The sequence below is a fragment of the Crocuta crocuta genome, unplaced genomic scaffold, assembly GCF_008692635.1.
Source record: "Crocuta crocuta isolate KB4526 unplaced genomic scaffold, BGI_CrCroc_1.0 scaffold218, whole genome shotgun sequence".
Taxonomy (NCBI): domain Eukaryota; kingdom Metazoa; phylum Chordata; class Mammalia; order Carnivora; family Hyaenidae; genus Crocuta; species Crocuta crocuta.
Genome location: NW_027533170.1, coordinates 2,554,291 through 2,569,820, shown reverse-complemented (window position 1 = coordinate 2,569,820; position 15,530 = coordinate 2,554,291).

The window sequence follows — 15,530 nt, the reverse complement described above, 5'->3', positions numbered from 1 at the left end:
AACCTTAATTAGATTATTGCATAAAATGAATTATGCGATAATGTACCTTCAATATTCAAAAAGTTCTTTTGATTTGAAGACCACTAAATCAATCCTAACAAAACACCACACTATTTGACTCCAGATTGATGGCTGATCTAGAATGTGTTCTTCTGCTGACCCAAGATGGAAATGCCATCTATTTTTCTGTGGCTGCTTTACCTGATGACATGCCTGTTCAGCCTCATGTGTGCTCAAGGAAATTCAGCAAGTGGAGAAATAAACAGAATAGAAATGACCCAGAAGACAAATGGCTGTCTGGTCTTTCTTTCAGTTCTATGTCTTTACTGGACTTCCTCTTGCTTAGACAAGTGAAAATAATGTGGATAATTCTCCTTCCAATCAGACTGGAGGAAAAGGTCAAAGAAAAAGGTAAAATAAAATAAGATAGCAAATGTAAATATGAGAACATTATGACATTACTGGAAATAGAAAGCTATTTCAGTGAAAAACAATTTCCATCTAGAAAAACAAAGTCCATCTTGTGCACAAGATAGGAGTAATGACCTGAGCACACCTACCTTTCCCTCTCTCTCATCAAACTCTCTTAAGATGACATTAAATTATATACCAATGAAATCTTTACCAGCTCCGCCATCCAGATCAAGAAGTGTCAAAGGGATTGAGAAATGCTGAGGAATCTCTGAAAACAGGAAGACAGAGACATAATGATAGGAAATAACAACTTAAACGGCTTGTAAGTAATTGTACCAAAAAAGATAGGAATGTCTTTGGGGGGAATCATATATGCTTATAGTGAGATATGTGGGGGGTAGGAGAAGCCCATGGGCATCCACCATGTTGACTGGTCAGATACACACAGTGTTTCACTTATCCACTCCACCCTCAATACGGTAGACCAGAAGGGCTAATGGAGGACTTGCTGTGATCACAAAGTGATCACAAAGGAGTGTCTTCATCAATGCACAGTTCCATAGGGAGTGTTGGGAGCTTTCTGATATGAGGAGGAAGTGGTCTGGCTCTCAGTCTTCTCAAGCCCTCCACAATCTCAAGCCCACCCTCTTCTCTGGCTAATGCCACGTCTTGTTCCTAATTCCAGTGTGATACATTTTCACGTGCATCAGGTCCATCACCTCATAGCCCCTGCTTCCTGTGTTACCCATCACAGAAGTCATTCCATCTTCAGAATCAATATATGCTTGGATGCCTCTATCTTTTTCCAGGACATTCACCAATCTGTGAGGTGGGGCTCTATGGTCCTCATCATCCTTATGCATTTTTAGTACTTCCTGAAACTGGAAACATCTCAAATAGGTGGTATTCATCTTTGCAATCAGATGTTTCTCATGGGTATTGTGTCCTCTGATTTTCCCACAAAGTGGAGTGTGGAGGGTTGGGCTAGCTTTCCCATCTGACACGAGTTTAAAGTCTGGAGGTGTGAGAGAAGATGACAAGAGAATTACATGCATGCAAAACAGAGGATTGGGAGGGTGCTTCTCAGGCTTACAGGAGACATATTTGATGAAAGATAGGCTTAGAGACAGAAGTAAGGCACTTCATTTAGAATATGTCAGTTCCTCCTAGAAACTTAATCTAGGAAGAGAATTTGCTGACTCAAGAAAACTGAGGTTCAAAGCCATGAAGGGGCTGTTTGATCAAAGGATCTTATAGATTCTGTTCACAGGGCAAAGCTTCCATATACAAATGTCTTTGGTAACCCCTAAACACAAAAAAATCTAGCATTTTAATGGGATATACATTATGTCCATCCTGAAAGCTAGCAGGTACTTAACAAAAGATAAACATCAAAGTTCTTTTTCTATTTCCCAATTTTATTTTTACTAACACACACACACACACACACACACACACACACACACCTCTCCAGATAATCTTGGCAGTGTCAATATAGATATTTGCACATAAAGCAGGTGACAGCAAACAGGGAAGACATTCACTACTTTCAAGCCCCATTTCTTTTGATCTTCCAAGGGGAAACTTCAGAAGGGACTCCACCCTCACACTGGGGATTGAAAATCAGCTCTGGAATTTGTGATAGGTTTTCTCCCCTCCCATCTGTGCATCTCAAGGGATCAATCTCTGATCTAGTTGCAGATTTTCACCAAGAGATTATGGTCAAGCTGAATTTAAACAACATGATATACCCATCAACCATCAGCAGAGGAGAGGACACAGGCTCTACAAGTCAAAGTTGTGTTAGCACTTGGCAGAAGAGGATGTGTTCTACCCAGCCTGCTAGCGTGGTACAGACTGTGTGCTTCTTCAGCATCCTGACTTGTTTGAGTGGACCTTGAATGCTTTCTTTTGTCCTACTTTGTTTCTCTTCCCTGTAAATTCTCTGGAAGTTGTGCAAATGAGGGCCACCAATCTCAGTTTCATTCCTCATAAAGGAATTATACAAAATTCCCTAACTTGCTTTTTCACATCTCACTCAAGCACAGAAAAACCAGTTTTCCTTTTGTGAGCCACTGCTGAAGTTAGAGGTGCACTATAAGTCCATTTTTAGAAAGAAAGAAAGAAAGAAAGAAAGAAAGAAAGAAAGAAAGAAAGAAAGAAAGANAAGAAAGAAAGAAAGAAACTTTCATCCATAGATTACTTTGGAACTTCATGAGCTTAGCTATCAAATCCTGATAGATTTTGGTTCTACTGTATCTGTTTTCAAATATTCCTGAGGATTTCGTTTTAGTTAATAAATGAGGTTTTTCACCCAGTCATAGGGTGAAAGCCTCTGACTGTACAACCAAACCTGATGCTCTGTCAAAGAATCTTCCTTAATAGTTCAGCACCTAATTTCTGTAGAATAAAGTAAAACATCATTTGCCCTAAACCAAAGGTGTTCATATCTGTTCTTTTTTTGAAGTTTATTTATTTTTGACAGATAAAGGGACAAAGAGAGAGGGACAGAGGGAATTCCAAGCAGGCTCCACACTGTCCGCACACAGCCCTATCCCTCAATGCCATGATCCAGGAGATCATGACCTGAGCCAAAATCTGGAGTCAGACACTCAACCAACTGAGCCACCCAGGTGCCCCATATATATATATATATATATATATATATATATATATATATACACAGACACACATAATATATACACAATNAGAACTCATTACAAACAGCATTCTATTAGCTTATTTAAAAATCAAAGACAAAAATAAATTAATTATAAATACCAAAGTAATTCATAATAATTTAAATTACAACTCCCATTGAGAGGTATTGTGAAGTAAGTATAAAACTACTAGCACTTTTGAAATAATACAGAAAATATTAAAATATCATGTGTACTTGTTACCTATAGTAAGGTGGCACTCCCTGAAAAAATCCCTGGAAAACAGAAATGAGAGTGGCCTCTTGAAAGTTACCACTGCTGTTTGAGACTAACAGTTAACAAAAAGATCAAAACAAATTCAGACACAAATTTATCTAATGAGGCAGAATGACCTCCCAAGCCAGTGAAACTGGGTTAGCAGCTGAACTGCTATCTAAACAAAAGAGAACTCTGTTTCAGAAGATTAATCAAGATATATATTGACAGTGATCATCTTCCCATCCCTGTTTTAAATAAAAAAGGAAAAGACAGCAAATAGTAGGACAATCCGGATTGTAATCCATATCCATTGGCTTAGAGTTAACATGTAGGAAAAGTCCTCTTTGTTAATTCATACATAGCAATTACCTGTTGATTTTGTTCATATGGCCACAGGGAGGGACAATATGAGGATCTTATAGACTTCAAAATTCTTAATCCTATGTAGTCAATTTACATAGTAAGTTAATATACTGAGTCTTACATGGTATTAACTCTATTACCTAAGTTTGTCATTTTCAAAGGCAAGAATAGTCAGATTTATTTATCATTAAATCTTTCACTACCAGGGCAAAGTCTGAAACATATCACAGTCTTATAAATATTTTCTGATTGTAAAAATTTTAAGAATGTGTAATCCAAACACCTTTAGGGCACCCTAGTCTCTATGGCAGTAATATTTGCTTAACAAATAGACAAACTAGAAAATCTGGCCTGAAATATCAGCTGTGACATAAGGTGTAAAAATGTGTTTGCTGCTGAGAAGTCTCTTGAAGAGCAAACACTATTTCAGGACTATAAGATCAAGTGCCAGATAACGAAAAATGGAAAATTAGCAAGGTAATGGATGACCACAAATAAATACTGTCACCATGCTGAAAAAGTCCGCGTCAGTATCTATGAAATGTTACCGAACTTGTGGACCACACTGACCTAAGAAGCGTGGTGAATCTAAACTACATCAATGGTCTTGAGTAGCCATGAATATTTCTCCAAATGGAGTTACGTGGAGGAGGAATGACCATGTCCAAATTGGCTTATCTCTCCAACATTCAAAACAAACATCAGTCATTAAAAACAAATTATGAGAGGGGCGCCTGGGTGGCTTAGTCGGTTAAGCATCCGACTTTCGCTTGGGTCATGATCTTGAGGTTCGTGGGTTCGAGCCCTGCATCGGGCTCTGTGCTGACTGCCAGCTCAGAGCCTGGAGCCTGTTTCAGTCTGTGACTCCCTCTCTCTCTGACCCTCCCCTGCTCACGCTGTCTCTCTCTCTCTCCTAGAAATAAATAAAACATTAAAAAAAAATTAAAAAAAAAAATTATGAGAGCCTGTTGGGTGGCTCAGTCATTTAAGTGTCCAACTTCAGCTCAGGTCATGATCTCACTTTTCATGAGTTCGAGCCCTGCATCGGGCTCTGTGCTGACAGCTCAAAGCCTGGAGTCTGCTTCAGATTCTGTCTCCCTTTCTCACTGCTCCTCTCCCACTTGTACTCTCTCTCTCTCTCAAAAATAAACATTAAAAATTTTTTAAAAATTATGAGAAAATAAATGTTAAACTTTAACCTTGAAAAAAAAAGTTTGTTACACTTTAACATACAAACTCCTGCCCCCTGCAAAGAAAAAACTTAGAGCATTTGTACCCTTCATCCAAAGTGCTTCAGGTAAAGCAAAACACAAAATATACTGGTAATAATTTTGAATCTACATAACAGTGGCATTAGTAGTCTCAAAAACCAGCTATACAAATGTATGCAAATTATAGTTGAACATTGCTATAGAATAAATAGCAACTCTAAAAAATAGGGCTCCAGGTCTGAGAAGATATAAAGCTAGTAAAAGTAGCTTGGATCCCTTGGCCAAAATCAACCCTGAAAGAAGTGAAGTGTGAAAATTCAGAGTACTGTGAAATCCCCAGAAATATGTGGAGCTGGTTTGAACTATTGTTTACATATGTGTATGTAGAAGCCTTGGGTGTGGGGAGTGGTACTGATCTGGGTTTGGGGGTGGGGGGCGGAGATCCACTGGTAGAAAAGTACTAAGTTCCTGCCTTATTGGGAGAGCAGTATAAATATCAACTCAAATCATAACAGTCATAAAGAACTAAAAAAAAAAAAAGAAAAAGAAAAAGAAAGAACCAAATAATAAATTGTTAAAGTTAGTAAAAATAGGGCCAAGCATATCAATAGTGACAATCTACATAAATATGCTAAATAAGAAAATAAATAGTAAGGAGGGATATGTATATGCTTGTAATTCACTGAAAGCATAAAGACATGTAACTACTAGGAGAAAGTGGTAGAACATGACCTATCTCAGAAATACTAACCAAAATAAAACTGGAATACATATCTTAATAGCAGAGAAAGCACCTTTTAAGAGAAACAGCTCTGTTAAGAATGGAGAGGATCATCACTTAATGATAAAGGCTTCAATTTGTCAAAAGAAAGTAACAATTTAAAATACACGTGTGTAGGTCGACCAAGATGGTGGCATGGAAGGCTCCTGAACTCCTCTCCTCCCACTGACACACCAAGCAACTTCTTCTGAAAAAACTTCACCAAGTAACTGAAAGGTTCCCACACACCAGCCAAGTAAGAAAATATCCACAGGGAACCAGGATTGAAAGGCTCAGACAGAGTGCTGCCATCAACTCAATTCCGGGCACTATGCCATACAATCAGGAGGCAACTCTCAACTCTGAGCTTCTGCCTGAAAAGCAAAGGGCTTGACCTCACATGTAATACCTCAACATCTAAGACTCTCATCCAAGGCAAAGGCCTCTAAAACACCTAGCTCTGAAAGCCAATGTAGCCCCATGTCTCGCCAAAAAATAGCAGGTTTTAAAGGTGTACAAGCACTCACCATGGCTACTCACTCACGGCTCAGCTTGGAGGGCACAGGGGAAAATGCTCATCTCCTATCATATCACAAAGGTGTGAAATCAATTATGAGAAGAAAAGCAGAAAAGTTACAAATATGTGGGGATTAAATAACACAATACTGAACATCCAATGAGTAGAAGAATAAATCAAAAGAGAAATCAAAAATATTTCCAGACAAATTAAAATGCAAACACAACATACTAAAACTTATGGGATGCAACAAAAGCAGTTCTATAAGTCAAGTTCATAGCAATAAATGCCTACATTAAGAAAAAAAAAAAAGACAAAGCTCAAATAAACAACCCAATTTTACATCCCAAGGAATTAGAGGAAAGAACAAATAAAATCCAAAATTAGTAAAAAAAAAAAAAAAGAAGAAATAAAAAAGATCAGACTATCAATAAATGAAATGGAGACAAAAAAAGATAATAGAAAACATTAATGAATATAAGGGCTTTTTTAAAAAAAAACAGAGGCAAAGTAGACAAACCTTTAGCTATACTTACTTACCAAGAAAAAAAAAAAGAGAGGACTCACATAAAATTATAAATGAAAGAGGAGACATTCAACTGATACTATAGAAATACAAAGGATCACAAAAGACTGCTATGAACAATTCTATGCCAATAAACTGGAAATGAATAAATTCTTAAAGACATAACCTATGAAGAGTGAATCATTAGAAATTAGGAATATTAGAAATTAGAAATAGGAAATCTGAACAAATTTCTAGTGAAGAGATTGAGTAAATAATTTAAAGCCCCCCAAAACAAAAGCCAAGGACCAGATGGCCTCACTAGTGAATTCTACCAAATATTTAAAGAAAAATTATGCCCAATCCTTGAATCCCTCCAAAAATGTGAAAAGGAGAAAATGCTTCCAAATTCATTTTTGAGGAATTTTATTACCAAAATACCAAAACCCAGCAAAGACGCCATAGGAAAGAAAACTACAGGACAATATCCATGATATAGTTGAATAAATTCTCAACATATACTAAGAAACTAAATTAAACAGCATATTCAAGAGATCCTACAGCATGACCAAGCAGATTATCCCTGAGAGGTAAATGATGATTTCAATATATGAAAGTCATTTAATATGATTTACCACATATAATAGAATAAAGGGTATAAATCACATAAATCATCTCAAGTGAGGCAGAAAAAGCATTTGGCAAATTCAATATCTTTTCATGATAAAAGCTTTCAAAAAACTATGAAAAGAAGGAAATTATCACAGCATAATAAAGGCTGTATATGCAAAGTCCACATCTAACTTCATACTCAACAGTGAAAACCTGAAAGACTTTCCTGTAAGTTCAGCACAAAGCAAGGATACTCAGTCTCACCGCTTCTAGTCAAAATAGTACTGAAGGTCCAGCTAGACCAACTAAACAAGAAAAATAAACAAAAGGCATCCAAATTAGAAAGGAAAAGTAATATTGCCCCTGTGTTCAGATGACATGATCTTATATATAGAAAATCAGACTCTATAAATAAACTATTAAAAGTAAGAAACAAATTTAGAAAACTTTCAGGATACAAAATCAATATACACAACCAGCTGTATTGCTATACTCAATGAATGAACTACCTTAAAGGAAATAAGGAAAACAATCCCATTTACAAGAGCACCAAAAAGAATGAATTTAACTAAGGATGTGAAGTACTAACACTTCAAAAACTACAAACCCATGATGACAGAAAAAGAAACAAAGAAATAGAAAATCATCTTGTGCCTATGAGGTGTCAGACATACTATTGTTAAGAAGTCCATACTTCCCAAAGTGATCTACAGATTCAATGCAAAATCCCAACAGCACATTTTAAATAAATAGAAAAATCAATTCTGAAGCTTATGTGGAACCACAAAGGACTCTGAATAGACCAGTCAGTCTTGAGCAAAAAGATCAAAGCTGAAGGAATCACTGCCTATGCCTGATTTCAAATACCATTACAAAGCTATAGTAATCAAAACAGTATGATATTGGCAGGAAACCAGACACAATAGATCAATGGAACAGAATAGAGAGCTCAGAAGTAACTAGGCTATGTGGTCAATTCATTCACAACAAAGCAGCCAAGAATATACAATGGGGAGAGGACAGTCTCTTAAATGAATGGTGTTGGGAAAACTGGATAGCCAGATGCAAAAGAATTAAAATGGACTCCCATATCATACAGTATCAAAAAAATATTAACTCAAAGTGGATTAAAGACTTAAACTTAAGACCTGAAACTATAAAACACAGAGAGGGAAACATTGGGGAAAGCTTCAGGACATTGTGTCTGTATTTTAAAATATTGTACAGGGAGCACCTGGGTGGCTCAGTCGGTTAAGTGTCTGACCTTGGGTCAAGTGACACTTTTGTGGTTTGGAAATTCAAGCCCCACATCAGGTTCACTGCTATCAGCCTGTCAGCACAGATCCTGCTTTGTATCCTCTGCCCCCTGTCTCTCCCTCTCCTCCACTTGAACTCTCCCAAAAAATAAATACTAAAAAAAAGATACTGTACTATACAATTCAAACATTTCAGAGGGTGGTGGCATGTGGGTGGCTTAGTCAGTGAAGCTTCTGACTTCAGCTCAGGTCATGATCTCACGGTTCATAGTTTTGAGCCCTGCAATGAGCTCTGCGCTGACAGCTCAGATCCTGGAGTCTGCCTTGGATTCTGTGTATGTGTCACTCTCTCTGCCCTTCCCCCACTCGAGTGCAAAAATAAATGTTAATTTTTTTTTTATTTCAGAGGGTAGATCTCTTTTTAGTGTTCTTACCACAATAAAATAAAATTTGAAAAGTAATAATAAAGTCAGGAATGGTACAAAACTACTGGCCATTATTATTTCCATTCAATATTGTGTTAGAGGCCTTAACAAGCACAATAGAAAGAGATCGGAAACATAAAGATTAAACACACAATTGTTGATCTACTCACAGCATGGCTAAATACACAGTCAGACGCATGTCTATACAAGAACAGCAAACAGCTAGACAATTTAATTAGAAGGTGAAGACATCATTTGGCATTAGCATCAAAGAGTACAAAGCCAAACCAAAGAATAGCTGGACCAAAAGGTATTCGTGGTCACCAAAATGAAACTGGAGAACATTACAAAAATGAATAAAGTTTTATCTAACATAAGGTGTTAGATAAATCTAACACCTCTTCCAAATCTCTAGAACACTCTGCTCCAGGGTCAGTGAGGTTTTAGAAATCAGGATTTAAAAGGAGAGAGAGAGAGAGGGAGAGGGAGAAAGGGGGAGGGAGTGGGAGAAAGAGAGAGAGAAAGGAAGAAGGAAGAAGGAAGGAAGGAAGGAAGAAAGAAAGAAAGAAAGAAAGGAAAGAAAGAAAAAGAAAGAGAGAGAGAGAGAGAGAGAGAGAGAGAGAGAGAGAGAGAGAGAGAGAGAGAGAGAGAGAGAGAGAGAGAGAGAGAGAGAGAGAGAGAGAGAGAGAGAGAGAGAGAGAGAGAGAGAGAGAGAGAGAGAGAGAGAGAGAGAGAGAGAGGGAGAGGGAGAAAGGGGGAGGGAGTGAGAGAAAGAGAGAGAGAAAGGAAGAAGGAAGAAGGAAGGAAGGAAGAAAGAAAGAAAGAAAGAAAGAAAGAAAGAAAGAAAAGGGACGGAGGGAGGAAGGAAGGAAAGAAAGAAAAAGAAAGAGAGAGAGAGAGAGGGAGGAAAGAACAGAGAGAGAGGAAGGAAGGGAGGGACAGAGAAAGAGAGGAAGCAAGGAAGGAAGGGAATAAAGTCCTTTCTGGTCATACAGTGGCTACGATCCTTTGCATCAGGTCAAAATGCCCATCTGGCACCCTCTGGCATCCTTGAAATGGTTCTCTATTTCTCTTACTTATCCACTAGTTTCCCAGGATACGCCTTTGGAAGAAAGTCTGTGTTTCCAGAAACCCAGCTAAATCATATTACACCAAATATTTCTCAACATTTTTTCTCACTATGTTCAGGTTTTGGTATTTTTGTTTTGTTTTGATTTTTTTTTTTGCCTTTATTTAACCCTCCTTATCCCAGTACACACATTCTAATCTTTGTCAGAGTTGTTCCTGGTTCATATATCTTTCCATTATTTGTGCTCAACACTCATTATTGGCCCTTTGAAAAAAATGAATTCCAGAAATGAAAATTTGCTGTGTGTTTGTAAAAGTGTATATGCATTTATGTATCTCCTAAAACACAGTGGTATTAATTTATTACATGCATAACTAGAGGGCCTATGCAAAAGTTTTTTACAGGAACTTCCCATTATTCACATTAATGTGGGAGGCAGAGGCAGATTTAGAAATAATGAAATTTACAAGCAGTCAAGTACAGTTTCTCAACAACTTTTTAAAAACCACCATATTGTTCATTATTTTGTCTCTGATTTCTCTTTCTCTAATAGCATATATCTTCTTAATATATATTATATAATATATAATATACAATATACAATAATATATATTATATAATATATAATATATAATATACAATAATATATTATATATACACATATATATATACATATATATATACATCAAAGATATAGAATATGCCAAAAAATTTTTAACGTGAAGTTAGCAAATTTGATAGAGCAAAAAGCCTTGTGGAATATGACAGCCCAGAGAAGGGCTGAAGGAGTTAGAATAGGGCCAGTGGTTGAGACTAGGCCTTGTGTGAACCTTCACCCCCCACCTGCGTACCCTGGAGATGTTATGAGCTAGAACCTTGACTTTGTCACACTGCACAAGATCCAGGCAGCCAGGAACATCTCCAAGACGACTGCCACATCACAGAACTACAACTATCTCACTGCTGATGACCTTGGCCTCACCTCTATGATGAAAGTTTTACCCAGGGCAGTGACAGCCTCATCAAGGGTAAGAAATGAGCCTGGTGACCAGGAATACCACTCCTAGAGAAGTTTTGTGAGGAGCCAGACTGGGATCCAGCACACCCTTACCTCACCCCACCCCAAGTATCATGTGAGGGTCCCTTCTTCATCTGTCTTCCCCAGTCTTGGATGAACAACGCCTGACCAGTTTTCAGGGGAATGATTTTGCTCTTTGCTGTGTGACCCAGAGGTGTTGGGACAGTGTGATTTCTGAGTGATTTCCCTCCGGGCTGGGAGGTCATAACCACCAACCCAGGAACTCCCAAAAAATTTTTATTACTTAAAAAAAAAAAGTCTTCCAGCTTGATGTGACTCAAAGTGCCTGAGATATGCCTTAAAAAACCCACGAAATGAACAGCTGAAAAGAAGCAAAAATGGAAGCGGCTGAAAGTTATCTTAAACCATGAGAAAAAAAAAATGTTTGCGTTTTCACTTCTATTTGATTCAGGTGTTCAAGACTTTGAGCCAAATGGGTGGCAAATGAGTGTATTTTGGCATGCACAGCGATTCAAAAATCTCTTACAGCTTCCCCTGAAGAACTACAGACAAATAGTTACCCAAGTCCATCGGAGTCTGTGTTCTCTGAATTCAAAACTCTCATGGTAATAAAACACTTACTATGTATTTGGCTACAACAAACTTTCCCTTGGAAGAAAATCTATGATTTAATTTCAAGGCTTCCCTTTTTCTTTGAGTTGTCCAGGGAAAGGAGATAAACACCCTGATGAAGGAAAAGTCCAGACAAGTCTTTACATTTACTCACTCATGAAGTCATTAACTTGCAACACATCTAATGCACCTTCACTTACTTGTCACCTCTGAGGTTCCTTTATTGTCTTACCTTCACTTTCACTGGATGGGCCATCACTAATGGCCATCTCCATGCATTGTACCAGTAGCATGGCTGTGGTCTCATCAATGTTCACCTGTACTGACACCCAACACCATAATTCACTCCACGATTCACCATCTGACTTTTTGCCCCTCTTCCAGAGCCCCACAAACCACACACTGAGAGTCTCTTCCCAGCCAACAAGGACCCTTGTAATAAATGCGTAACTTATTTATTAACTCTCTCTCTCTCTGCTCTTTTCCTGCTTGTGCCCTCTCTCTCTGTCTCAAAAATAAATAAAAAATTTAAAAAATATATTTTAATTAAGAAAAACCTCAATCTCATCCAAAGCACTTCTCCACACTGTCCCCAATCACTTCTTTAAATTTTTAAATTATTTCTGAGAGAGAGAGCATGAGCAGGGGAGGATCAGAGAGAGAGGGAGATACAGAATCTGAAGAGGCTCCAGGCTCTGAGCTAGCTGTCAGCACAGAGCCCAACACGGGGCTCGAACTCATGAACCACGAGATGGTGACCTGAGCTGAAGTCGGACACTCAACCAACTGAGCCACCCAGGCGCCCCCCACCCCCAATCACTTCTTATACATAAGAACTTTTTCATGCAAACTGCAACAAATTCATGAAGCTCACTTGATGACTCCTTGGTCCATGCTGCTTATTTTCTCTGCTGGTGAAGTGCTCCCTTCCCTCTCTCTCTCCCTCCCTCTCTCTCTCTCTCTCTCTCTCCTTCCTTGGCAAATTCCTACTCATCTTGAGACGCAACTCAAAACTCACCCCCAATTTGTGGCTTGGCCAAACTCTCCATCCAGCTTCTAGGCAGAAAAAAATAAGTTGCTTTCTGAATGCACTCCCATGGGTTTGCACATTCCCTCCTAATTACAGCACTGAGTACACTGTTTTATGATTCTGGTGTTATGTATTGGTCTTTCTTAAATCTCCACCTTGAATGGGTTTGAATGGGTATTTTGTCATTTTGGGGGCTCTCAGCAAACAACACCTTTCCTGTCTGGGGTCAAGTTGTCAGAATTAGCAAAAACAAATACAGGACACTCAATTAAATTTGAACGTATTTCTACTAAAACATTAACCAGTATTTATCTAAAATTCAACTTCAGTTATCCTGTATTTTATAATTGTTCCCCCAAACTGGGGAAAAGCCCCAATTTGTAGATGATAGAGTCATGTTTCCGTTAGAAATGGTGCAGGGGAGCAGATGATCTCTCTGCAAGGGCTCAAATCTGGGTGCAAGATGTACACTCAGCCGTCCCGTGTCCATTCTCTAACTCTGGAGTGAAGTATACAAGCAGACTTGTACACTTGTACACAGTACACACACGGGCAGGAGCCGATTTTCAGAGTCCCAGTGCTGATGGTGTCTAAGGCAGAGTTAGATGCATGTCTCCCAGACTATTCTGGCTATGACCATAACTGCTAAGCTCCCATGATTGCCATTTTTCAGAGCCTAACGCATGTACTTCTCATCAATTCCAATTTCCACTTTTTTCTTTATATTATTATTATTTTTTTACCATTCAACATATTACCTATTAGTTTGTTTAGTGTCTGTCTTCCCTAGTAGATATATATAAGCTTCCTGAAAATAGGATGTTGCTCTGTTACCTGATCTACCCTTAACCCCAGAGCAGGGCTTAGCTCATGATAGGTCCTAAGTGTAGATTTGTTGAATAAGAAAAGCAATGAATGACTTCATCCAAACAACTAACCTTTCCATTTAAATGTAAGCAGAATTGTGGCACCTGGGTGGCTCAGTTGGTCAAACGTCAGACTTCGGTCCAGGTCATGATCTCACAGTTCGTGGGTCTGAGCCCTACCTCAGGCTCTGTGCTGACAACTCAGAGCCTGGAGCTGGCTTCAGATTCAGTGTCTCCATCTCTTTCTGCTGTTCCCTGGATCATGCTTTCTCTCTCTCTCAAAAATAAATAAAAACATTAAAAATAATTTTTAAATAAATAAATTTAAACAGAATTGATTTGTTTTGAAATCAATATATTTATTTATTATACTCAAGTTATTTTAGGAAATAGATGCATAAATAATTTAACACAGTAGCATGTCCACCACATCAAAAAAAATTACAAAAATCTTGGGTAAAATGACAAAATGACTCTGGCTAAGCCTATAAATTTTGGTACCATATACAGCAGGCTCAGTAATTAAGAAATCAGACAAAATAAATGCTCTGTCCATTTGTACCCCTAATACAAGATGCCACTGTTGCTAAGGGGTTCTATGTTTCAAAAAGAATTGATGAGAAAGAAAAGTTGTTTGTTGTTTGTTTTTACAAAAGGAGAAAAACTTTCTAATGAATTAGAATGGTTCTTTCCCCCCACCATTTCTTCCTTTTGTAATATTAACTTCATTTTATAAAATATAATACAACATTATGTAAATCCTTATTCACATACTATAGTAAAAGGGTCAAAAAGAGGGAATTTTTTACTACTACTTTCCACACAATATTTTTGCAGAAATGGCCCTGTAGCAAGTGTTTTTCTATAACTAAACATCTTTTTGAAAGCAGACCTTGGTATGGTTGTTTACAATTTTATAATAGAATTCAACACTTTCCTCATTAAATTATAAAGCATGTAATTCATCTATGACTATGACTTTCATGATTTTCTTTTAAATTAAGTTATGTTATTATATTGTCCCGCAGAATAGCTTGGATATACCTCTTTCCTTAATTCCACATTTCAGCATTAAGATTATCCCATGTTCCCCCAAATGGTGCCCTCCTAGACACACACGCACACATACACACACACACACACTCACTCACTCACACACACACTTACTCACTCACACAACCCTCTCTAAGAGAAAAGTGACATAAGAGGAGATTGATGTGTGAAAGGAAACCAAAGAGGCACAAGGGGAAATCAACCCCATTTGAACTTGTGTTTATGGGCCCAGAAGATAAATGTTGGGTACCCTACAATGTTGAAGATCATGCCTGTCTTTACTCCCTCAGTCACTCTTCAGTGGAAAACTCCAAAGTTTCTAGCTGATTACCGAAATTCATTTAAACCTGCCTATATCCAGATGCCATGGACAATTTCTGCTAGAATCTGAAGTCTAAATTCGCAATCATCGCTCATATTTTCTTTTTAGGACTCACACTCAGTGCTTTGTTTTTAAATACTCCACGGACTTGGGGACCTCTATAATAACTCTCTGCATTAAAGGCTTTGTGGGACTTTCCTTATTTTTCTTACTTCCCAGCAGACATCCATAAAGTTAACCTTCTCCTCACATACATTCTCTTCCTTTGAATGCTGTGACATCACTCCACTGGTTTTCTTCACTTCTTACTCATCATTCCTTCATGGTCTTCTCTAATTGCCTCTCTTCTATTTAACCCACCAATATTGGGATCATATCTAATTTTTAAATATCAGGTGTTTCTAAGCTCTCTTCTATTTAAATTTGCCACTTGTCAAATGACTAAGTACATGTTTTGCAGATAAAATGTTTAAGGTAAAGTCATATCAACTTGTATATAATATAATGACACCTAATTTGATTCCTCTAGCTCAGACAGCTCCTCTGAATATCAAACCT